We start from the raw sequence: 26,077 nt of genomic DNA, 5'->3' as shown, positions 1-26,077 counted from the left end.
TTTTCCTTTTGCAAAATTAGTGTTTAATTGTGTGTGATGATTTTTCAAAACAGACATGAAGAAAAACAAACAAGTGTCTAATGATGAGGTAAGATACTGCAGTACAGTAGTGTGTCTTTAGATCTGTGTTTGGTTTCACCCTGCACTGACAGAATCATCCTGATAAGAAAAACATTTTAAACCGTTTATTTCTTCTGATTGATGACAGATTTTCAGAGTTTCTGTGGCTGTAAATAAACACTGTTCCTTTCTCTTTCTTCACCTTCTGCGAATCTTTCTTTTCTTATAGAAGCAGAATGAAGAAGGCACATGATCTGAGAAGAAACAACAGCTTCCGCTAAAAAATATACATGGTACGAAAATGAGATTGTGCTGTTTTGAGCTGAAACATTGAAATACTTTTGCAGGCCTCTCATTAATGATTAAGAGCTCAGTGTCACCTGTTATGGAAATATTTTAAAACAGCTGTTACTAGGACAAACATATGTAATATTAACTGTGTGATGCTCACATTCATATTGACTTTCTTGTTTTTTCTTCAAGGACATTATAACTTTATTGTAAACATGCATATTACAAGCTACATTCAAACTTTGGCTTATTATCTGATATTTGCAGCTTATAAACCTGCAGTATATGTAATATTTCAACATACTTTTATCAAAATCAACAAAAGAAGAACTTCTGCAGCTTGTTTTAGTTCATGTAATAAGTACTTTTAGTTTATGTTTGTTACTTAAGTTCTTGTACAAAAATTTTAAAACAGAAAGTGAATGTTGGACGGTATATTATTGTTTCATGAATCAAAATTTTCTTTCTGATTGATTTTTGTATTTAAATCATAAATGGAACTTTCGCTGTATTTGGCCTTCCCACTAAATTTATACAACAAATGCTTTGTGATTATTAGAAAGTATTAAAAAACTAAAAAAAGACCATTTATCAGAGAGAAACAATGAGTCAGTTCAGCTCACTGATGAAGATCAGTGTTTGTAGCATCAAGACGAGGACACAAAGTGACTGTTCAGAACTTTTACCCTGATTGTCCTTCTGAAGTTGACAGATAAAACGGTTACCAGTCTTTGTCCAAAAAAAAGGGCTATAATAACTTTTGAAAGCAGTTTGCTGTTATGGATTTCATATATAAGCATACTTTTGATGATTCAGTATGTAAACCTAAGCTCTTTTGTTATATATATACTGTATGTGTGTGTGTGTGTGTGTATATATATATATATATATATATGTGGGTGGTGTGTGTTGTGTGTGGTGTGCGCATACTTATTATAATACAACTTTTTTAATAAACTGTTTTTAATTCTGCAAATGTGTTTATTTCAGCCCCCATTCAAATCTGATTCTGAATTCTGATTATTTTATTATGACACCCCCTGCTGTTATAATATAGGTCAATGTAAGATTCATAATGTATATTTGCTTGTTAAGTAAATACTCAGTTTTCAGTTCAGTTGAGAAATTTACATTTGAATTAGCAAAGAACTGTAAAAAATAACAAAATAAAATGAAACATTAAAGGATATTTATTCATTGTTTTTGCCACCAGAAGGGTGTAAGGTTATTGATGCCGTTTTGACTGGATCAGAGAAAAGATCACAGCAAGGAACTTTTATGAGAACCAACACCTAGATCCTGTCTCGCAAGTCTAAAGCAACACACCCAAACTGAGAGGGACAGACAAATGGCCCACACCCATATGCATAAACATTTCACTCCTTTTGCCCACTCCCTCCTAACAGGAAACACTGAAACTACCTTTCTTATTCAGAGTTTTATAACAATGCAATAATTTGTGTCTCATGTTTTACAAAAGGTCTCTTTGTGGTCTGTTTAAAGGGGTCTCATTCTCTTAACAATAGAACAGGTAACCACAAACATTATAAACCGACTACTGCCCAGGTTTTTCACACAAAATTACCTCCAGTATGTAAATACAGCCTCCCATAGAAACCAAAGAAAACCAATCTTCAAAGGGTAATATGCTAAACCCCTGCAATAAATGCCATTTGGCATTCTGGGGTCCTGCTGGATATATAAGGGAAGGGTGACAAAGAGCTCAGGGAATCTGTAAACAGATATCCCCGCATAATTGCTGTGCGTAGCTCTGAATTATCAGGTAACTTTTACATTCTCTCATCTCAAAATTATTGAATGTTTATTTGTGATTGATTAGTGTTTTTTATATTGTTTGAATTGGATTTTGAATTATTACTTTGATTACCTGATTAATAAAATTGTTATGTTTGATTTTATTCTGGTTGTCCTGAAATTATTTTCTCAAGTAGATTAAGTGAAGGCTATGTTTCCGCAAATCTGCGTCCAGGGTTAAGTGCATACTAGAACTCAGACTAGATGGAGCATAGGGCACATCAGGTGAGGTTTTAGATTTCTGGCTAGACCGCTTGGCTTTAGTTAAGTTGTACTCAGTTGCATTAACTATGGGGGGCTAATAGAAGTATTGGCCATAACCGCTGGTTATAGTCTCAGCTTTAATTAAGTTGTACGGAGTTATATAATTGTCGGGGGCTAGACAGGTAGTGCTAGCATAAACCACTGATTATTGTTGGAGCTTTGATCAGTTGTAACGAGTTATATGACTGTCGGGGGGGGGGACTAGACAGACAGTGCTAGCAGAACCGCTGATTATTGTTTTGAGCTTTAACTAAGTTGTACATGGGTAGCTGAGGGGGACAAAACGGAAAAATACTATTTAAAGTATGGTAAGTATGGGTAACCTATTAAATAGTATTAGTCATACCTCTGACTGCTGTTGAGACTGGCGAGTTTGTGATCGGGGGCACACGCAAGAACGGCCGTCGTGGGGCACCCTGAGCGACATAGATTCCTAATGAACGAGTGGTAAAATAAATGTGAAAGTATAACAGGATAGTCAAACATACAACCTAAATTTTAATATATATCAAACATCTCTTCTAAACCTTTTCATTTTTGGAGTCAGATGAATAAAAGAGGTAAACATGTTTGTAAAAATGTATTTAATCTGATATCATTGCGTTATATGAAAGGAAAGACAGCAACACGCAAGAATCCTTCTACCGGATCATTGGCTACCGTCATTGGACCAGTGGGCGGACCTTACAACACCGTCATTGGACCAGTGGGCGGACCTTATAAACATAAACATTTTTCTATAAGTTCAGAGGAAAGCATTGGTAAGCAAAGCTTCATTTTTAACATCACTAAACAATTAAACCACACATATTTTCATCTTTACCATTTAAAACTACAACAATATGTCCAGAATATTTATATCTATATCTGCTTTTGTTTTTCTTCTTTTAACCTCTTGTAGATCTGACGTCATTGACACCAGAAGAACAGCAGCAGCTGCTGCAGCAGCCACGCCCATCAGAGCAGTGGATGACCAATCGCATCACAGCTTCAGCTGTTATCACAACAATGGATTTGTACGTCTGTTAAATGAAATTATTTCTTCTATTTTCTGTAGTCTCTATAGATGAACTCAAAAACTGAACTTTTTACTAAAGTGTAAAAAAAATAAAAAGTTATCTGCACAATACAGCCTGTTTAGAAATACACGAGTGACTTCATTCAAGATCATTCATCATTTAATTCATCGTTTCTGGCATCTTGAGTTATCAGTTTCAGTAAGATCAACTAATTAATTTGGTGAATAAAAGATGCTCTTATCAGTGGTTTAGATGATGAAGAGATATTAATTTAAGTGAATGTGAAAATAAAAGCAGCTCTGCTGTACCTGAACATATCTGACAGAGTTGAGTAATGTTGAGATGTGTGGTCTGGTTGCTGATGGGATTTTTGAGCAACTGATGCTGAGATCAGACACACTGATGCTGGACAATAAACTGTTTCCTTTGTACCAGGAGAGAGTCACATGACTCACATTCACCACTGAACACAACAATGAACAATTCTGCTGTGATGATGATGATGATGATGATGAAGAACAGTCTCTAGTAATGTTAGGAACAGGAAGACGAGCTGAAAACATGAGACAAACATGAATAGATCAGGAAGTGTTTATTGCAGCATCAGTCAGTCAATGAGTTTCTTATGACAGTGATCTTCACTTCTCTCTCCACATTTATGTAAGGAATAATTGACGACGGGGCGTTGAATTATTAGAAAAATCATGCACACCCGAGGTGGTGATGCGTTATACCTTCGGGTTGCATATTTTTTCCAATAATTCAACGGCCCGGAGTCAGTTTATTCCACTTATACTACGGTTTACCACACCCCAAGCACATCGATCAGATGATATATTTAAAGGGATTCGTCCGGTTTTTGTATGTAACTCACCATTGTGAGTAGGATTATTTCTTCCGCAGCTCATCCAATGCCTCTTTTCCGTGTTTCACAACGTCATTTAAAGCTGGTAACGGAGGCTTGAGCAATATAAAGTGCCGTGATAGAGCCATTTTACTGCAGTTATTAATAAAGTGTTATTTAGAAAGAGAGAGAGAGAGACAGACATCACACACACAGAGAGAGAGAGAGAGAGAGAGAGAGACAGATTGTGTGAATTAGGCTATCGTACCTCTGTGGGCGTCTCTAAACACCTCGTCTGCTGCAGCGTCTCTAAACAGCGCTGTTATTACCCCTCGCTAGTGAGAAATATCATGTGCTATTTACTTTCGGAAAATCGTCTGTCATGTTGGTGTTTTTGTTAGTCTTGTAATTTCCGTTTATTACAGTTAACTATGCAAAGTGATATGGAAATGTAATGCGGTCAGGAGAGCTGTCTGGAACTGCATTCGCCGTTATTTTCCCCAAAAAATAAATTGCACATCACCTCAGAACGTTCGTCAGCCAATCAGATTCGAGCATTCAACGGCCTCGTAGTATAAAAAAGATTATTACAAAATGTGCAAGTAGCAAATAATAAAGTGATGCTTAATTGAAATGATTTAGTTATTCTATTACTCAGTTATCAAAATAAATGTAAAATAAATTACCTTTAATTTACAGGTAAATAAACAGGGGAAACCAGTATTTAACTCACCATAGACAGTGAGAGTGAAACTCTTGATCACAGTGTTGGTCTGTAGTTGATAGAGTCCAGTGTGTTCAGTTCTGGTGTTTGTGATGATCAGAGATCCAGTTTGATGATCCACCTTCAGTCTGTCTCTGAATCTCTCATCAGAACATCATCAAATACAGTGATGCTTTGCTGGCCATTACACATTGATTTCAGCTATTAAAGTGTTTTTTCAGATCCAAACCTCCACAGAATCAGATCATCATCCACTCATTTCAGTGAGACCAGAGTGATATGAGTGACTGAATCTCCCTCCAGCACTTGACACTGGCTCCACTGTAACCGTATCACCAAAACACACCTGAAGAAACACAGTCACAGACTTGATGTTTACTTAAATACTCCACACAGAACAAAACTGCAGCTCTGGTTCAATCTTTAAAGTCCTTGATTTCTAAACATACACTCTGCTTACACGTGTAAAACAGCACAGATATATATACAACAAATGGTTTACAGAAACACGTGCAGCATCCGTCATCAGTCCCTCTTCAGATCAGTCAGTCATCATTTCAATGTACACATTAAATATAAAGTGGCAAAGTCATTAACTATTTTGAACTAATAAACAGATTCGCTGTTGTTGAACCTGCACATATTTTTCACAATATGTTGATTTTGGAATTATTGTGAAATTTTATTTTGGAAATTCTCTGGCTGGATTAAAAGGACTCTGTTAAATACAATCTATAAATCAAACTAAAGCAAGAAGTGATGTCATAAAATGAAAATGATTATAACTTACCAACCAGATGTACACAAGCAGAACACAAATAAACATGTGAACCATTTCAAGAATAACAGCACTTAAAGTTTGTGCAAACACGTATGCTGTGAATGATTGTGAAAACCCACAGGACAGTGATTCTTTAAACTGCAACCAGAGTGACTGCACGTGTGATTCATCATCCACCAATAAATATTTGAGCACCACCCAACTCACTCGTCACATGCACACACTTCTGCTTGCATTCAGTCCGTTATCAACTCTTCTGTTCCTCTTCTCTCTCTCTCTCTCTCTCTATATCCCACTCCAATCCTCTCGCTCTCTCTCTCTCCTCTCTCTCTCTCCTCTCAATCATATATACTCATATATAATATATATATAATTACTTCACACAATAAAATTGTCCCCTTGGAATTATAAGGTTCTCTTTGCATTCTCGAATTAGTTTTGAGATATTGATCTTCGAGATTTTTTGCTTTCCATTCAACTGTATTTAAATAAGAGTCCCAGAGTGTACACATTAAAAAAATCACATAATGTAAATAAGCTGTCACAGAATAATATGTGAAAAACTCAGTTTTTGACAAAAATGGTCAGACAGAACCTTACGATTCCAAGAAGAAGACGAAATTGCAAATATTTTTTTGCTTATTTAATACTTTTGCTCTTGTAGTATATAAAATGCCACACTTTGTAACAGGTGTTGATTATAACGGGTTTTTTCATAAAAAAAAAAAAAAAACTAATATATGTGAAGAAAGGACAGAAAAAAAAATTCTTCATAGGTTCTGCGTGCGTCGCAGTTGTGACGTAACTGGTGTCATGTGTGCATGTTTAGCAGGAGCAGGCAACGAATAATAACTGCATGCTTTCACACTGAAGCACGCAGGCTTGACTCTCAGTTATTCCACACAAACACCACACAACACACAAACACAAACACAACACAACACAAGCACACACACACAACACAACACAACACACAAACAAAACCGGCAACACAACACAGGACCAACACACAACCACAGCAACACAACACAAACACAACACACAACACAACAAACATGAGCCAGATGAGTAATGCCAACTACAGAAGCACAGATGGGTAGTTGAGCCAGCTACAACATCAGCAGATCACAATGCAGAAGCATTTTTTTTTTTATTGAATTTAAGCAGAACCCCATTTTTTTCATTATTATTTTTTGAGGTCATTGGTAGTATTTTTTTGATTATTATTGTTCATATATAGTTAGGTAATTTGTATTTTGAGTTTGTTTGAAGTTTCATTAGATATGTCTCTCATGGAGAGATATGGCCAAGAATCATCCGGAGCTATTTTAATGAAATAACAGTTATCCACTCAAGAACATAAAATCAAGGCAATGAGGTTGTATCTATCTGGATCCCAGCACCATTCAGCCTTACAGGAAAGTATAATATAAAAATATTAGAATTAATAAAATAGCCAATTAAGATTGGAAAAGAATAAAATAATTATGATGACCAAAAACAACAACAATATTTCTAAAACAATAAACACTTAATAGGGAAACATCCGAATGGATTGTGTGGACACTGGACCACAGAACATGTGGTTTTTTTGATATTTGAAGGAAATATGAAATGGAGATGAAGGATATGATAAACAGACATGGACAGAATAGGACTAACAGAACATGGAGTAAAAACATGGGATGGATGTGATGGGAGTGCTGAACAACTGCTTCCTAATAAATACAAGACTACGACGAGAAATATGACATGTAGGGCTACCGTATTTTACCAAGTATTTTTATGGTTTATGTTTGTGTATTAGTCATGTGCTTGTAGAAGAAGCTTGGAAGGCAAGGTGAAGGTTGTAATAAGTGCCTTCATACCTTGTGTCTCTCATTCACTTTGTTAAAATGCAAAAGTTATTTTTTTTCTTTTCTAAATGATTCACATTTGGCCTAAGTGAAGGGTTAAAATATATGACTGTGCTGCTTTTAATCAGTATTCATCATCAGTGAAAGCATGCATTTCATTGCCTCATAATGAACATTTGTGTGCATTTAGACCATCTGTGGTTTTTAAATAAAATTGCTGTAAATGTGGTTTTATTCAACTGTCAGTTCATGTTAATCCTGAATCTATAGTTTATTCTTATGACACATTTTCAAATATAGGCTAATTCATAAAGGTTTATCAGTTTATTAGCTAATATTCAGTTTTCAGTTCAATTCTACAGTGATTTATCTATGTGATATACATTTATATTTGTGTATTTGTGGAGTTGCTTCCTGCACATAATTATAAAACAAAATGAAAACAGCAACATAACTGACAATAAATAAATAAATACATAAAATAAAAATAAAAGATACGTAAATAATTAATAAAATTAAATATTAACTTCTATTTAGTGTTTTGGGGGCCACCAGATGGCCTCAAAAAACAGATTCTGTAAATGAAAACCTTTTTATGACTCAGTTTAGAGGCCAGAACAAAGTGCTGGATGACTTTTCTTTTCTTTTCGTTTTTTTTTTTTTTTTTTTTTCTTTTCTATTTTTCTTTTTCTTTTCTTTTTTAAAGTGTTTAAAATAAGATCTGTGGTGGTGGCTCAAATATATGTTTTTCTTTAGTATGTCCTTTAGGCATGTATATATATATATATATATATATATATTTATATATTATATATATATATATATATATATATTATAATTTTGCTTTAATGTCACAATTTAATTTGTCCACCCTTATGAAGAGCTGATATTTTATCAGGGTCTATGAAAGGTGTATGCTGTAATCACTACTTCTTTGTAAAATGCACAAATATATGACATATATTCACTGAAAAAACTTGCAACAGAACATCCATGAGGCACATGTTAGTAGTTGAGCTCACGGTGCTGATGCTTTTAGTTGCTGTTCTTTAAAAATCCACCAGATGACGCCATTAATCAGTTCAATCAATAGCAAACCACTGATGATCGATCAGTAAACTCTATTATCAGCTCGTCTCTGATTCCATGTTTGTAGTATTTTGTGTTATGTTTTTTTCAGTCCTGCTTATTTCTTTGCCTTCTGTGAATCTTTGTTTTGTCTTCCAAGAGAATGATGTGTGATAACTCATCCCATTACCCAAATGTCGTAAACTGCTTTTGTAACAATGAAACAAAAGAAGGTTGATTTGCAACCTCAAGTGCTTTTTTCTGAATAAAAAAATATATTCTTTATATTATAATAGTGTTACGCTGTTACACTTTACTGTACATTCTCTCTTTATTAAACTGGATACTTTTGAAACACAGGGGAGGCCTTATAACACTGTTAATTACTCTCTCTTTATCTTGTGTAATTTATATTTTCCTACAGATGGAGAAAGCTGGACAGTATTTATTTATTCTCTGTTGTTTTTTTTTTGTTTATTAAATAATTATATTTAGAATATGTAATGGTAAGTGAAATGTGAGTCAGGGTCAGCTCCATGGACAGTTTTAATGCAATTATTAAAGAATACAACACAGATGAAAATATACATAAATATAGCTATGAAAGAATGAAATAAAAGTAAAAAAATAAAAATATAAGAATAAAATATAAAATATATAAAGAGATGTGTATACTGCTGAATTAAATATATAGTGGGAAAAGAATGTGTGCATGAAAGTAAACTGTAGTCTTAAATATTAAGATACACACGGAATGTACAAGAGTATGTCAAATGTGAGGTAGTGAATGATGAATGTGATCTTACTGATAAAGTGAATATTAAGTGGAGACATGAAGATGTTAAGAGGCTGGTTTTGAGTTTAGGAGCCTGATAGCCTGGGTGGGAAGAAACTCCTCCTAAGTCTCTCAGTTTTTTGACATCAGGCTACGGAAACGCTTACCAGATGGCAGCAAAGTGAAAAGATGGTTACTGGGGTGAATGGATAGTCCTTGATTATTTTAAACGCTCTGCTTTTGCAGCGTTTGAGGTAGATGTCCTGCAGAGAGGGGAGAGCGGCAGACCCTGAGATGCGCTCAGCTAAGTGCACAACTCTCTGCAGGGCTTTGCAGTCATGACTGGAGCTGTTTCCCATACCACACTGATATACACTGAGTCAATACACTTTCTATGGTCCCTGAATAGAAAGTTTTCAGGATTGCAGGTGAAAAACCCTGAATTTTCTCAGCTGTCTCAGATGGGTACAGTCTTTGCCTGGCTTTATTAACCTGAGTTTGAATGTGTGTAGTCCAAGTCAGGGTCCTCGGAGATGTTTTACACCGAGGTACTTGAATCTGCTCACACTCTCCATGGGGGTCCCGCTGATCATAAGAGGAGTATAGGGCTGCTGCTGTCTCTTTCCTGAGGTCAACAATCAGCTCTTTAGTTTTGCTCACATTCAGAGAGAGACAATTGTCCTGTCACCATGATGTTAATTCTCTACTACCTCATCCAAGAGAAAGACAGAACACAACAGTCTGAAAGCATCCCCAAAAACATCAGTGAGAAGCTATACTTCATTATTTCCATTGAACTAACACATATATTAGTATATTATTCTTGAGACGCTAAAATGAGCTTTAGTTGTGCTTATTAATGATAAAGCACTTTTATCTGTAATGGGAATATTAAATCACCCCGTTACTGTAAGCTTATAATGTCACAGAGTCATACTTTCCGTTTGTCATTTGTAATCATTAATGTTATAAAATAAGATTATATTACTAAGTCCTTTAAATTATAATAGCATTTTACAGTGAGCTTCAATTTGCTAACTTTATTGATGCAAAGTTGACATGAAACAGTGCTATAAAACATGAATTAACAGCGAATCATAATGAGTTTATAAATATGCAGCGTTATATATGTGATTGCACACAACCTAGATCTCCCTATTGGCAATATTGATTGATTTTTTTAAGTTATAGAGTGCAGCAGTTGGGTTGTAACAGTAAAAAGAAGAAAAAAAAAAACTTATTGTAGTAAAACCATAGTAATGACTTGCTACCAAAACCATATATTTAACCATGTTTTTTTTTTTTCCTTCATTTTTTCCCGTAAAACTGTGGTCATACAATCTATATATATCATGTTTTACTACAATAAACCCATGGTTAATTTTTCAGAATGTGTGTTGTGTAACGGAGAGTCAGAGACGTTCGGATCTATTGCAGTACTCTTTATTTCCAGAGTAGTCAAACAGGCAATGATCAGATAACAGCGTCAGGTATGCAGGGACAAAATCAGAAACAGTACCAGGCAAAGGTCGGGGGCCGGTGGCAGAGAATCAAAAGCCGTTTCTCAATATGCGTTCTTGTCTGTACTTGCGTTCTTGTGGACTCGTGAAACGTCATCAGTTGTCGCCCAAGTACTTTTCCAATTCAAAGCTCACATCCATAGACAGTAAAAGAAAATGGACACAGCGATCCCATTGGAACTCAATTGAGACAAGTGAAGCCCATTTTTAGCGATTTTTTAGCACTTCCGTTTCTGACGCGCAGACTCAACTAAGCTTGATGAGGTCAGCAACCTGTCTGACAGATGTAAATCTTCTAGTAGCTGTGCGTGAAAACTGCCATCGTTAATCTTGCAGAGACGGCGAGCTTGAGCGGGGGGTTCTTTGGCCTGAGTGAGCAGGAGTAAGTATTCTGATTAATTATTTTGTATAGTATTTTAAAATGTAACGCCAGTACGCCATATCTCTTGACGTCTCCCCGATTGCCTGCGAGCTTCTCCTCCTGTCTGTACGGTAATTTCTCTACTGTGCGACAGAGAGTCAAAAGGTTATGACGCAATCGTTAGCCTATTTTTACAAAAAACTGTTTCTACGGGGCCATAATGTAACATAGAAGGTAATGGAGCCCTTTATACATTGTCGTGTATCTTTAGAAATAAATAATGGACAAATGGAGTCTTTAAACGCCTGTTATTTGAAGTTATTATGTGTAGTTGTTTCGAAGTAACGCCAAAATGAATGGGAGTCAATGGGAATGCGTGAAGTTCTGCTACAAGATGGCGGCACGCGGCCGACTTCAACTTCCGGTCGACTTCCTTCCCGCCTGTTTCACATCTAGCCAAGTACAGTTCAAATCCCCAGATGTGTTCTTGCTTCACCCCTTTTATCAAGGATGCATCAGAGGTGATTTGTGCGAACTTGAGGCAGCCAGGTATCCCAGAATGCATTTGTGATTTGTGCGAACTTGAGGCAGCCAGGTATCCCAGAATGCAGGGCTCTCAAGTCTCACACAATCACTGTGAGACACGCATTTCAACCCATTCACATTCTGGCGAGAATGTAGTTGTTTAAAAACTCAAATCTGTGGTTTATTTATAAAGATAGCACCTATTTTAAAATTTTGCTTCGCCGATTTTGGAGACGTGAGACCCACACGATCAGCGGGCGCTCAGTGCTCATGTATCCGCTGAGAGCAGCCTCACCTCGGCTAGTCCTTCTGACATTTTACCGCTGGCTCTGATGTTCTCTGTAGTGGTTAAACATGAGGTCGTATCGTTTTGGCTGAGCACAAAGTAATGTCTAATAATTACTTATTTTATTAATTGTACTATGTTACAACGCTGACTTTGTTGCATATATTTGACCGAAATGTTTGCCTTTGTGTTTTTTTATTATTATCTTGTTTTTTTTTTTTTTTTTCTTTTTTTTTTTTTTTTTTTCATCCACATGTGAGTGTGGATGAGTGCAACCTTTATAGTGTCACTGATGGGAAACAGGTGAGGTTCAATAATGAGTCCCTAGGCAGGGGTTTATGGGAAATGAAGTCCAGGGTGTACTGTGTCATGTGAAAATCTGTGTGGTGAATAAACAGATGTGCAGTGACCAGATCATGAGAGTGTGTGTGTGTGTGTGTGTATGTGTATATATATATATATATATATATATATATATATATATATATATATATATATATATATATATATATAGATATATATATATATATAAATCATGTTTTACTACAATAAACCATGGTTAATTTTCAGAAGGGAAGGTTAGCCTAAATGCTTCTGTTGAAGCCATCATTTCAATAAATGTGTTTATAAACATTTACAGTTTCCAGTCAAACAATGTGAATAAATGTGCCATTTTGGAATAATTACAGTTATTAAATCAACCTTATGTTTTATTTTTAAAGCAATTCATTTTTAAAGCTATTTTAATTTAGGCTAATTCCTGGTTAAGACACGAGGTGGCGCTCTAGTAGTACAATATGCACACAGGTCTATGGCGGTCAAATGCTGTTGTAGTTTGTTTCTGACGGTGTTTGCTTCTGCGTTCATTGGGATACATGCATCACACAGAGAATATAAGGTAATGAGGGACCAGCGATCAGTATAAGCGGTGTATGTGAGCAGCTTAAAGGTGGAGCACCATCACAGTTATTATTATTAAAAAATAAAATAAAATTAGATGAAAATTTAATGGTTTTACTATGAATAAAACAAATAATCATGGTTCTTGTAGTATGGTTACCAGTTGTGGCCTAATGATTAGAGCAGAGGTGTCAAACTCAACTCCTGGAGGGCCGGAGCTCTGCAGAGTATTGTTCCAGCCTTGCTCCAGCACACATACCGTGTAGCTTTCACATAAGCCTGAAGGTCTTGATTAGTCGGATCAGGTGTGTTTAATAAGGGTTGAATCTAAACTCTGCATGGCTCTGGCCCTCCAGAAATTGAGTTTGACACCCCTGGGTTAGAGAGTCAGACTTTTAACCCAAAGGTTGCAGGTTTGTGTCTCAGGTCCAGCAGGGATTGCCAGTGGGAGAAGTAAATGTGCAGCGCTCTCTTCTACCCTTAAAACCACGACTGAGGTGAGACCCTTGAGCTAGGCACCGAACCCCCAACTGCTTCCCTGCACCACGACTGAGGTGAGACCCTTGAGCAAGGAGTGTGAGGAGTGTGTGTGTGTGTGTGTGTGTGTGTGTGTGTGTGTGTGTGTGTGTGTGTGTACTTGGATGGGTTAAATACAGAGCACGAATTCCAAGTATGGGTCACCACACTTGGCCGCACATCACTTCCTTTCCTTTGCTTTTTTCAATTTAACCATGGTTTTGTTACTTCAAATAATAGTTTACAAAGAAGTATTAAGATACAAATGCCTGAAAAGCACGCCAAAGGCCTGGTAACTGCTGCTGTTACACTTACAGGATGATCAATCCTTGTTTAATATTGACCAAACATTTAATCCAAATATTTTTGCTATTGATGACACAGCCTCTATAATTTCTTCAACAAAAGCATGTGGACTTATCAACCCTTACAAAAATTAATCATTTTATTAATTAATTTTATTGTAGTAAAACTGCTCAATTTTCTTATGTGTGATTTCTGAATGATTGAGACAATAAAATCAATGAGACAACTGTATTAATGAAATCATAGCCATATGTAACTGTCTAGGGCTACAGTTGTAATTTGTAAATAATACAATTTAATTACAATAAATTATTTATTTACTTTTATATTTTATTAAAGTTCTATATTGATCATTATTTGATCCAATCTGATTTTTTCTTTCTTTTTCTAACAGCTGTGCCCAGAGGGTCAGGGTTTAGTTATGTAAACACCACCAACCCCTCTAACATAAACTGAGGCATAGTAAAGTTGTTTGGTGTAGAGCAGAAGTCAGATTGTGAGATTTATGGAATGGAAAAAAAAAAAACAAAAAACGAACTTCAACCACATGCAAACTCACAGAAAGACAAAATTCACACCTCGCGCTCTCACCAGTGCACATCAAACTTAAACGTCCAGTAACAGGTGCGCTCTCCTGTAAAAGATGTTTGTGACCATCAGCTCAAACCACGTTTCTTTCCAGATCTTCAGAAAGCAGACCACAGCAGGTTTCAGTCTGACTCACAAACTGAGCTGCTTGAGTGTTGCATGCATTCACTGAACTAAATTAACGATAAAAACACTCCTGGGCCTTGTGTGATCTGATTTTTATAGAAAGCAATATTGTAAAATGAGATGTAAATAAAATCAAACAAGGCTATTGGCTTGACAGTGAAAACGTAGCTTGATTTTGGCCCTGCAGATCGAGACTCGAGGGTATTTGCCTCGTTTGACTCATTGTTAGTCCTGGCTCGCACTGACCTGACAGTGGAAAAGAGGCTATTCAGGTTCCTGGGTTCTTCCATCTCTAAGAACCTGAAGTCGGACACCTGGGCTTGGGGTTTAAAATTAAATTTAGCGATTCCTAGGCGAGATTGAGTCCCCCCAACCCCCCATATATACAAATGCTACAAAGAATGTTCGAGGATATTTACCAAAATAAGTAATAAACTTAAGGAAGAAGGAATATATACTATAGACCAGCATATAGAGTATAATAGACCAGTAGTGTTTGAGATTAATTAATGAGGAATGTCAATGTTTACTTGGAAACAAGTCACTGAAGTTTTAAATTGTGGTTGAATTAAACGGTATTCAAGGGTCTTACTTGCTTCAGGCTGAGTATCCCTGGTCTCAGTGGTCTGTGTTTCACTGGGGCCTGGAATGCTAGATGTGGCCCCTTCACCTGCACCATCCAGATCAGTGGTGTTAAATTAAATTAGTGAAAATTGCTTAAGGTTTGGTTTAAATTAGATTCATAGGGATGGGATGTTATTGTGATTTCCATGTGTTTTCATTATCTTCTAGTACATATTGTCAGATGGTTGTAAGCTTGAATTAGTTATTCAAAGGACTAACTTCCTTCAGGCTGCGTGTCCCTGGTCTCAGTCGTCTGTCTTTCACTGGTGCCCTGAGTGCTTGATGTGGTCCTGGGTGTCCCTTCACCTTCACCTGTATACAAGCATATTGTATAGCCAGACAAGCAGTGAGTGAAATTATGAATGTGGATGAACTTCTTTTCAAGAAAACAAGCTATTGTATTTTAATACATGCTAACCTTTTTCTGTTGTACTTTAAAGTATGGATGTGGCTTGAATAAATACTATTAAATAGACTCCCTTGATGCAGGCTGTGTGTTCTGGCCTGTGTGTCACTGGTCCCTGGAGTACCACTACTGGATGTCCCTACTCCTGCAGCTGTATGTATTTAAACAAAGAGTTCATCCATGCTGTTCGTTACACAATTGCATTTGGTCATTTCTATCATCCTACCACATAGTTGCATTGTACAAATACATTTTATCTCTGACCATGTAACTTGTAGTAGATAAATTACAATTACTACCACCACTACTATTATTATTAATCTATTAGGCTGCTACAAGGCTAAATAATACTACTGATTACAATTAGTAGTATAATGTGATGTGATTATAAAAAGTAATAATTGCTAATAATAATAACAATAACAAAAACAGCAACAATAGTACTAGTTGTACTTACAAAGTTCAGAGAGAGGAGAACATGAAGGATCAGGTGTCCTTTCTCCAGCAGGTGCCGGCCTCTGCAAATATTGCCTGAGTGCATCTGGCCATGGCCAATTAAAAAAAAAAAACATATTTTAGTATATTCCTAGAGGGGAACTGTACAGAAGGGTGAACACCACGTCAACACCACTATCAGCATAATGGTTACTGTGTGTGTATGAGCCTGCTAGTTATAATGAATGTAGAGTAGAGAGCAACTGTACTTTTCATAACTAGCATGCATACGTTATCCGAACTACTGGTCTTTTGACATTTACATCCATGTAGGTTATCAGTGAAGTTACGTTTGCTAGTAATACGTAGCAAACTAGCAAAGTAACTAGCTAGCTAGTGATAGCTTAGTGACAACAATGAAACGTTCAAGGTGATGATGCACAATATCATAAGCAAAATAATATATATATAAAAAGATGCACAATTCTTTCATTTAACACCTTAATGGCTGAGATGATTTACCTCTATACTGGGTTCTCCTTTTATCTTCTACCTTTCTCCGTTTTCGTCCCTGTGCACCGGAGGGTTTATTAGACCGCTTCATTTTCTTCATCAACTGCGCACTTGCCTAACGTAACGTAACGGAACGTTCATGCGCCCCCCCAACATATTTGTTGCCCTAGGCAACCGCCTAGTTCACCTACAGCAATTGCCGGCCCTGACACCTGGGCCTGAGGCTAATGATACATCGGGCAACTTTTTGAGCAATGTTGCTGTCAACAGGCAACCAGGTGAGACACAGGGCCCACGACCAACCTAAATTATCCAGATAGAAATTTGTTACCCATTCTTCCCGTTCCCAAACAACATTGCTCAAAAAACGTTGCCCTATGTATCATCAGTATAAGATCTTTACACCTCCAGAGTCCAAAAAGGGCTGGAAAAATCACTTTTTTGTACCCCTCACATCCAGGCCGCTTCCTCTTTGATCCGTTGCCCTGTGACTAGTGCTACAGAGCACCGAGCACCACAACAGCCACACACAAGAATAGCTTTTTCCCTCAAGCAATCTCCCACATGAATCAATTATTAACAATTAATAGTATATTTTGAAAAAGATTGAATAATTTACTATAATTTAATCAAACTTATGTGTATATATGTGTTTGTGTTATATGGAGTTATATCATGTATTTTCTTGGCTTTTCTGTTGTAGTGAATGGGCTTGAAATTTTAAAGCCCCAAAAGGTACAGCCATCCAAAAACGTCTATATTTAAAACTTTATAAACTATAATAACTGGCTCCAGCAAACGGCCGTACATGAGTCGAGTTCCAGCAGAACACTGACCTCTGACTTATTTTCTGCATTTTTATTTCTGCACTGGAAGCTCTCATCACCAATACATGTCTTTATAACATATAATCATTTTCTCACAGAAAAAAAAAATGAGTAAATTAATAAATTGCTTTATTTTAGGATGGTCGTTTTTTTGCAAATTGATCAACATATTTTGCAGTCCTTCACAATGAACATTTTAAAAACTTAGTATTACTGTAACATCGGAAGCTCATTAATGAGAAAGAGAAGAGCTGATAGTGACACCTGCATACACCACCTCACCCTCCTCTTTAACCCTCTGTAAGAAATCACAAACACAAAAGATGTTTGATTAATATTTTCTTCACACAAACAGTCCAGAGGGGGAGAAAAACACACACAGTTTGTTCAGAGGTTTTTACAAACACAGACGGTGTTTGTTTAGAGATTTGTTCACACAGACTGTACAGAGATGTGACATGCACAACCACCTGTATCAGTCATTAGTTATCTTACCGGTTTTGGTGAATTTTGATTGCAGTATGTTGGATCAGTGTAAGTTACCTGTTCTTCACAGGATTGAACTGTTTTAACAAAATTGCCCATGATTTGGAAATACATTAATGTGCCATACTATCTACTATCAAGCTTTTCTCAAAATATAGATTTATTTTTCACAAAATGTAACTGGTTTATTAACTATTTTTTATTGACTACTGTATCAACAATAGGTAACTTGCCCTCTTCTTTATTTTTTACTGTATGTATTTTTTTTTTTCTAGCGAACTATCGTTTGTCATTTAATGGTTTTTCTGAGGTAAATGTAAAATTACATAACATTGTTCACAAGCTGTTTTATTCACATCTGTCCATGGTTAAAGCATTGATTGAGTGATTACATGAGACATGATTCATTTCTGTAAGTTGTACAGTATCTTGCAACATGGCTCGAGATATTCATTCATTTTGTTTCATGCTGTAACTAGTAGTAAAGCGGAAGAGATGTTCAGTTCACCTTCCGTGTTTTCACTTCGCTTTAACTGAGGCACTACAGCAATCTGTCAAGCTACATTAAAGAGTGCCAAAAATGTATTTATTGTTTAAATTTCATAATTACATTGATATAATTTCAGAGCACAACTTATTGTGATTTATTAGATGGTATTCTCTCTAAAGATAATGTTTAGTTAATATTTGTTCACACAACTGAAGCAATAATTACAGGTCAAACAGTATGTTTTTGACATGACTTTTAAGAGACACGCCATGTAGTTGATTGATGTTCTTGTGGAACATGTAAAAACGTATGGATTATAATGTTAATGGTATTGTGATATTGTGTTTTCATACACACACAAAAGGATATAATTAGAGTATTTATTACCTTGTTAAAATGCATTTGTCACTCCCAAGACTTTGCAGTGTGAATTTGGTCTTTAAAGATCTTTAATTTGAAACTTAACTTTATAACAGTGTAGTGTGGTTATTGGAAATATAGAAAAATGAGCATCTCAATGCTGGAATACGCTATATGACATTTAATGTCTGAACAGGTTCTTAAAGTATTGCTTACTTTGTAAATGCTTGCAGAGAAAAACAGGGCATCAAACACTAATCAACATATATTGATGTAAACATTTCAAGTTGCCTCTAAAATTTGGGTTTATGTTTGTTTTTCTGCAACTGCTGACTGCAAATGAGGGCAAACATTTTGACAAAAGGTTTAGTTTATTCCAGCCTTTAAAATGCCTGTTTCCCAATAAGCATCATACCATCAACAACAACATAATAATAAGAGACCTGCATTAGTTTTAGTTTCCCCAATATGTAGTGCTCATGGTGAATTTAATTCTCTACTCACCATAGACCATGACACTGAATCTGTATTCAGTCACTGTTTTGCCGCTGATGATCACTTCATAATGTCCAACATGTTCAGTTCTGATGTTTGTGATGGTCAGAGATCCAGTCTGATGATCCAGCTGTAGTCTGTCTCTGAATCTCCCGTCAGGAACATCATATGTGTTGAAGCTTCCAGCCTCTGCATTGATTTCAGCAATCAAAGACTTTCAGCTCCAAACTTCCACATTAGAAGATCCTCTTTCTGTATTTCAGTAACATTAGTTTTGTAAAGTGACAGAATCTCCCTCCATCACTGATACCGTCTTCATGCCTTTACAAAACACTGAGAAACAGAGAGAGTTTGCACTGAATATCTGTATCTATATATAATTAAGAAATGCATTTTGTGCAAATTTTGGAGATTAGAGTGAATTCAAGTTTTGAAATGGTAATACCAGCACAATTAAAAATTCCAAAATGATATTAGGTTAGAATGCAGCAGGTGGAACGGGCAAGAGCAATAGCTGCAGATCTGTATTAAGTCAATTTAATAGGAAATAATACTTGAGGGTAAGTACGGTTTAAATTGTAGTTTAATACCTTTTGTTAGAACTACTATATTTTACAGTGATATAAATCCACAAGAACTGAAACCATAAAATATGTTTTAACTTACCAACGACACACCAAAAGGACAAAAAGCAAAAAACAAATGAGTGAAACATTTTCTTAAACAGTCAGGGTCTTAAATAGTACTGCGGCAGAAATCAACAAAGATGTACCTAGACTGTGGTGTTTGCTCTACTGTGTAGGAACTCTTTGAAATTCGTTGTGACTCTTCTTGTGTGTGTGTTTTTTTCTCTCTTTTTTTCTGAAAACCACAGTCTAATGTTTCTCATAGTGCTGTGTGCCATTGCATGAATGATATTTTAAAGATTTACGACCTTATACATTCTTTCTTGGACTGGATGAATTTAGTAATTAAGTCCCAGTAAGAAATGCTATGGCTTAATTATTTTATCCCAAACACAATAAGCATCTTGCAAGTGTTAGCCAGTTATCTTCTTATATTTCAGCATCTTCAAATGACAAGCACTCCCTCAAAAATTTAATAACTGCCATCTAATCTGAATGTCTTCTAAACAGAATTAGGATTAGTAGTACTGAGAGAAGCAGGAGCTCCAAAAAGGGGGGTGAGATCTACAAACCATCATAGAAGGCTGCGGAGAGATTAACGTTTATTACTGTACTGCCTGCTTTGGAGATCTCTGACCTGCGGCTGTATGTACAAAATAATTTTAAAGGTGACCCATTATGCCCTTTTTTACAAGATGTAAAATAAGTCTCTGATATCATCATTTGTGCATCCCAAAACACAACACATGCCTCTTTGGCGCTGACATTGAATATCTCCAGCAGTTACAGCAAGAAAACAGTAATGGTGGACTGCTGCTTTTCACTCCCCCCCCCCCAGAGTTTTACTAGTTTTAGCTGTAATCACTGCTAAACTGATTAGTGTATAGTGATAAAGTGTAAAAGCCCTAGGCCTACTTAGGCACGTTCTGAACACTTTTTGGCGTTTTAAACATTTAACCAGTCGTCATCTGACTGGTTGAATACTACAGGATTTTTGGGAGCATGTCGCCTTCTTTTACAGTCTGCCTGGAAACAAAGCCATCGTGACACCAATCCTCTTTATGGAAGAAGAAAGCTCTCGCGTTCTGTGACAATGAGTGCTTAGCAGGATTAACTAAATGCTGGATTTTTTAAAAGTATGTAAAGTTCGAGGCATAAACTCTTTAAAATATATGTCCAAGAGTTGTACTTGTCAATCTGTTATCGTAGAAACATGGGAAGTCGTGGCCTAATGGTTAGAGAGTCGGACTCCCAATCAAAGGTTTGTGAGTTCGAGTCTCGGGTCGGCAGGAATTGTGGGTGGGGGGAGTGCATGTACAGTTCTCTCTCCACCTTCAATACCATGACTGAGGTGCACCTTGAGCAAGGCACTGAACCCCCAATTGCTCCCCGGGCGCCGCAGCATAAAAATGGCTGCCCACTGCTCCGGGTGTGTGTTCACAGTGTGTGTGTGTTCACTGCTCTGTGTGTGTGCACTTCGGATTGGTTAAATGCAGAGCACGAATTCTGAGTATGGGTCACCATACTTGGCTGAATGTCACGTCACTCTTTTTCACATTTTCACATTTCACATGACGCTGAGAAGAATGAACTGTGATTGGTTGCTTTACATGTCAGACGGATGGCCTCTGGGCGGTCCTTGGCAAATGAAAGCTGCATGGACTCCAGTCCTTCTGCTGTTTGTCTGAATATCTCGCTATTCACGGTTATTTGAATGATGTCTGCTTCTTCTGGGTCTGATATCATAAACCAGCACAACAACAGTAGCCAGACCCACCAGAGCAGAGAGAGCCAATCGGATCACAACTTCAGTAGAATCACAGCAGAAGACATCGTCTGCAAGGAGAAAACAAGACAGAAATGGAATTGTCCATCCACTTCCTTCCCCTCACCAGCTCACTCAGAATGGTCAATAGTATGATATTTTTGTTCTACATAAATGCAAGAGATATTCACAGTTAGGTTTGGTATCATTTGAATTGTCTCAGTTTGACTAGTACAATGGGTCTCAATCTTACAAGAAGTAAACTTAAGGGTAAAACAGACTCTAAGAGATTAGACATAAGTTAATTACTTTAGAGGGTGTTCATGCAAATTACCCTCAGTCCCAAAAGGTTGTAAACTCTACTTGATCAATACAAATTCAATTGTTGTCTTGGTCTGACTACTTAGGGAGATGTTGCAAGAAGATCAGAGCCATATGAGCCCGTAGCGTGGAGTGTGTCCATACACTCCATATGTATTTTCCTGAAGTCGGGTATGCATCTTTTACTCTTAGCTTTATCTTTGAGAAGTTTATGTCTTGAATTTATTTGATTTGATTTATCTGGATTGGCTGTAATCGGCATAATACATATTTACCTGACTGATAATAAATTGTCATTTTTGAATTTGTTTTGTTTAATTTTAATTTGTTGTTTTTGATTGTTTTTGGTTATTCCATAACACCGCTAGGTTAGTAACGGGCTAGTAGAATTATGTTTTAGAGCTCTGACAGACTGGCATCAGTCAATGTATACTGTAGTAGAGGCTATAATGGGTTTTCCATTTAACAACAGTGTGTAGTTGACCAACCTAAATTCGGGTCAGCTTCAACCTCTTATAATATTATTCTTATGAATATATGTGAGAAATCACAGCATGATTATATAAAGTTACTTAGAGGAAGTTAAGTTAGTCAACTTGGTTCTATGATAATGGTCATGACGTCTGGTTAGATGTGGTCTTATGGGGACTAAATAATGTATACTAGAATGAGCAAAGTATGGCACGGGCCTTCTAGAATATTATTCAGTTGCCTCTGTCTAATGTCCAAGACTGACGAGTTTGTGAGTATGAGATCCATATACCAACCAGTTTGAGACTCAAAGTGTTAAAGAAATAAGATTAATAAGATTCAATAACATTAAAGAGTTAATAGAATTAATGCTTTTAAAATTGATTTTGGAGCTTGAAGTCAGCAGTGGGTCTCAACTCCACTGCTCTGCACATTCATGGAGTTCATGTCATCTCTCCTGACGATCTAAATCAGGTGTTTTAAATAAGGAAGACAAAATGTGCACGAGGGTTCACGAGGCCTGGAGTTAAGAAACACTGGTGTAGCAAAGTGACAGTTGAGATAGGGTCACATTAAAACAGTGAATGCCAAACAATGCCAACAGACAGTTTGTTGGGTTCCCTTTCAAGGGAACTTGAACTGCATCCTCTAAGGGTCGCTAGAGGGCGCAGTGTCATTCCTCCCTACTCAGGGAAGCATGGTTACATAAGTAACCTGAGACGTTCCCTTTCAAGGGAACTTCGAACTGCATCCTCTTGCGGCCCCTAGAGGACGCAGTGTCTCATTCCCTACTCAGGGAAGCCATGGTTACATAAGTAACCAGAGACGTTCCCTTTCAAGGGAACTTCGAACTGCGTCCTCTAGCGACCCCTAGAGGACGCAGTGTCTCATTCCCCACTCAGGGAAGCATGGTTACATAAGTAACCAGAGACGTTCCCTTTCAAGGGAACTTCGAACTGCGTCCTCTAGCGACCCCTAGAGGACGCAGTGTCTCATTCCCCACTCAGGGAACCATGGGTTACACAAGTAACCTGAGACGTTCCCTTTCAAGGGAACTTCGAACTGCGTCCTCTAGCGACCCCTAGAGGACGCAGTGTCTCATTCCCCACTCAGGGAACCATGGTTACACAAGTAACCTGAGACGTTCCCTTTCAAGGGAACTTCGAACTGCATCCTCTAGCGACCCCTAGAGGACGCAGTGTCTCATTCCCTACTCAGGGAAGCATGGTTACATAAGTAAACTGAGACGTTTTGTTGGAGCAGTGTATTCTTTTAGCATCTGTTAGTGTTGGTCGGCACTTCTTGTTTGATGTGTTAAATGTATTGCCCGCTTTGGTCAATATAGGCCAATGCAGTGTGAATTGGCCTTGAGTATAGTGTGAGGTAAAACACACTATAATACAGCTGTAAAATGAACAGGCTCAATGTGCTGATCTGCTATCTCAAAATTATCAATCATTTTGTTAGTTTGCAGTATTAGAAATAAATATCCCACAATATGTACTCAGGTGAGTCATACGTTAATTCTCTACTCACCATAGACAGTAACATTGAATCTGTATTCAGTCACTGTTTTGCCACTGATGGTTTATCAGATAGAGTCCAGCGTGTTCAGTTGTGGTGTTTTGTGATGGTCAGAGATCCAGTCTTTTTGTCTAGTTCCAGTCTGTCTCTGAATCTCCCATCAGGAACATCATATGTGTTGAAGCTTCCAGCCTCTGCATTGATTTCAGCAATCAAAGACTTTTCAGCTCCAAACTTCCACATTAGAAGATCCTCTTTCTGTATTTCAGTATTAGTTTGTAACGTAACAGAATGTCCATCCATCACGGATATCATCTGCACAGCATCACAAAACACTGGAAAACAGAGACAGTTTGGCACAATGAATGTGTTGTTAAAGTAAAATAAGTTTTCATTTTGAAATGAACACAAACTTTAAGAATTTAAATGTCCTAACTCTTTACGCAAGATCACAGACCTGAATCTGGATTTCACCGTGATATACATAAATCTGCTAGAACTGGAACAGCATGTCTTTAACTTACCAGCCAGATGCCAAAAGCACAAAGAGCAAAAAACAAATGAGTAAAACATTTTCTTCAACAGATCAGAGGTCTGAAATAGTATCACTAAAGAAATCTGCAATGTTGAACCTCGTCTGTGGTTTAGAGTAAATCTGTATAGAGAAAATCTAGTCTGTTCGAGATTAAAACTGTCTGAGACTCTAGTGAGAGACTGTGTCCACCTTTTGTGTGCTTTGCAGCTGTTACTTTTTCTTTTTACCACAGTCTGTGTTGTCACAGCTTGTGAGAGGATGCTGTACAGCATGGACAAAACATTGTTTGGACTAGACTTTTGGTCTTTTTATATATTAAGTCTAAGAATACATTGCTACTGCTTAGGATTATCTCCAAACTGGAAACTTAAAATAATAATATTAATAACAATTTGTAATTTAAACTCTCAGAAAAAAAGGTACAAAAGCGGTCACTGTGGCGGTACCTTTTGTAAATGTGTAGTTTTGTACCTTTTAGGTATTAATATGTACCTTTAAGGTACCAATATGGACGGTTTAGGTACAAATGGTGCACTTTTGAAAAGGTACCGTCCCAGTGACAGCTTTTGTACTTTTTTCTGAGACTGTACACTATTTTGCCATATGAAGTTTTATATAATATGGTACTGTATGTCATTCAACACTTATACCTAGTACATGTCATCAGCACCATGTCCTAATGGTAGCGTTTTTTTTTTTCTTTTTCTTTATGCTTTTATTATGGTTTTCTGTATGGGACCTACCAGAGCACACCACTATTCTGTGCACATGTAAAGTTGTCAAACCTCAGCAGGTTTCATTTTGACTCACAAAACACGCTGTTCACAGAACAAACTGCTTTGTGCATTTACGAACATTGATTCTTTTTTCAAAGTGCCTCTAAGCAGATTTTATTTATGTTCCTAAACCCAATTTTGTCCCAGGTTTTCAAGCATAAATGGTGTCCACATAAACAATCATGGTAAGTGCAATGTAATCAGCAGGAGATAGGAAGGCTGAATCATGTAAACCTGTGACAAGTCAATTTCTTCATTCTCCGTGTACCCACTCTTTCACAGTTTGAGCTTGATGAATCTTGGTTTTGCCATCCTGGAATAGCCATGATACATCTTCTGACAGGATTGTTTAAGAATTTAAAAGTTATACACACGAATAAATAGGGTTAAAAAGTACTTTGGTCAATCATATAGAGTAGACATATCAAAACAGCAATAATCATCCAGTCATAGACATTCAAGTATGCACTATCTGCCTATTTAATTCCATACAGGGTCTTTTACTTTGACAGTGTTAAAATTGTGCCCATATTGAGCTTTCCCACAAGTCAGAAAGACTTTGGGATTTTGTAGGCTAGTTATGGTATAAACAATTTATTGTTGTAACATGTTAGGTGTCACTTAGCCCCTAGGTGGCAATAGAGTGCAGGTGTTATGTTAAGGTGTTTTTTTGTGTTTTGTTTTTGGCTAGTGTGAGTTGTCAAGTTGTGTTCCTCTCAAAAATGCTGAGCCGTGAAAGAAATTTCTTTACAGTAGTCAGCCATTTCAGATCATAATACTGCATTTGTTTAGCCTACG

At 36.9% G+C, this 26,077-nt stretch overlaps 1 long non-coding RNA gene and 2 pseudogenes across 1 annotated transcript; all 3 read right to left on the bottom strand.

Annotated features, from left to right (window-relative positions):
- LOC109062242 overlaps positions 1 to 26,077 on the bottom strand; it is a 995,865-nt pseudogene that overhangs the window by 612,020 nt on the left and 357,768 nt on the right.
- Positions 15,690 to 16,727, bottom strand: LOC122141503. The gene is made up of 3 exons (XR_006157849.1): positions 16,613 to 16,727; positions 16,113 to 16,196; positions 15,690 to 15,806 (listed from the first exon to the last, which is right to left on the bottom strand). It is a non-coding gene; the product is annotated as an uncharacterized LOC122141503 (long non-coding RNA).
- LOC109068206 overlaps positions 21,412 to 26,077 on the bottom strand; it is a 29,240-nt pseudogene continuing 24,574 nt past the window's right edge.

This window comes from Cyprinus carpio, chromosome B22 (genome assembly GCF_018340385.1).
Source record: "Cyprinus carpio isolate SPL01 chromosome B22, ASM1834038v1, whole genome shotgun sequence".
NCBI classification, from domain to species: Eukaryota; Metazoa; Chordata; class Actinopteri; order Cypriniformes; family Cyprinidae; genus Cyprinus; species Cyprinus carpio.
Note: the sequence above shows the minus strand (reverse complement) of the source record. Positions and strands in the feature narration are given on the sequence as shown.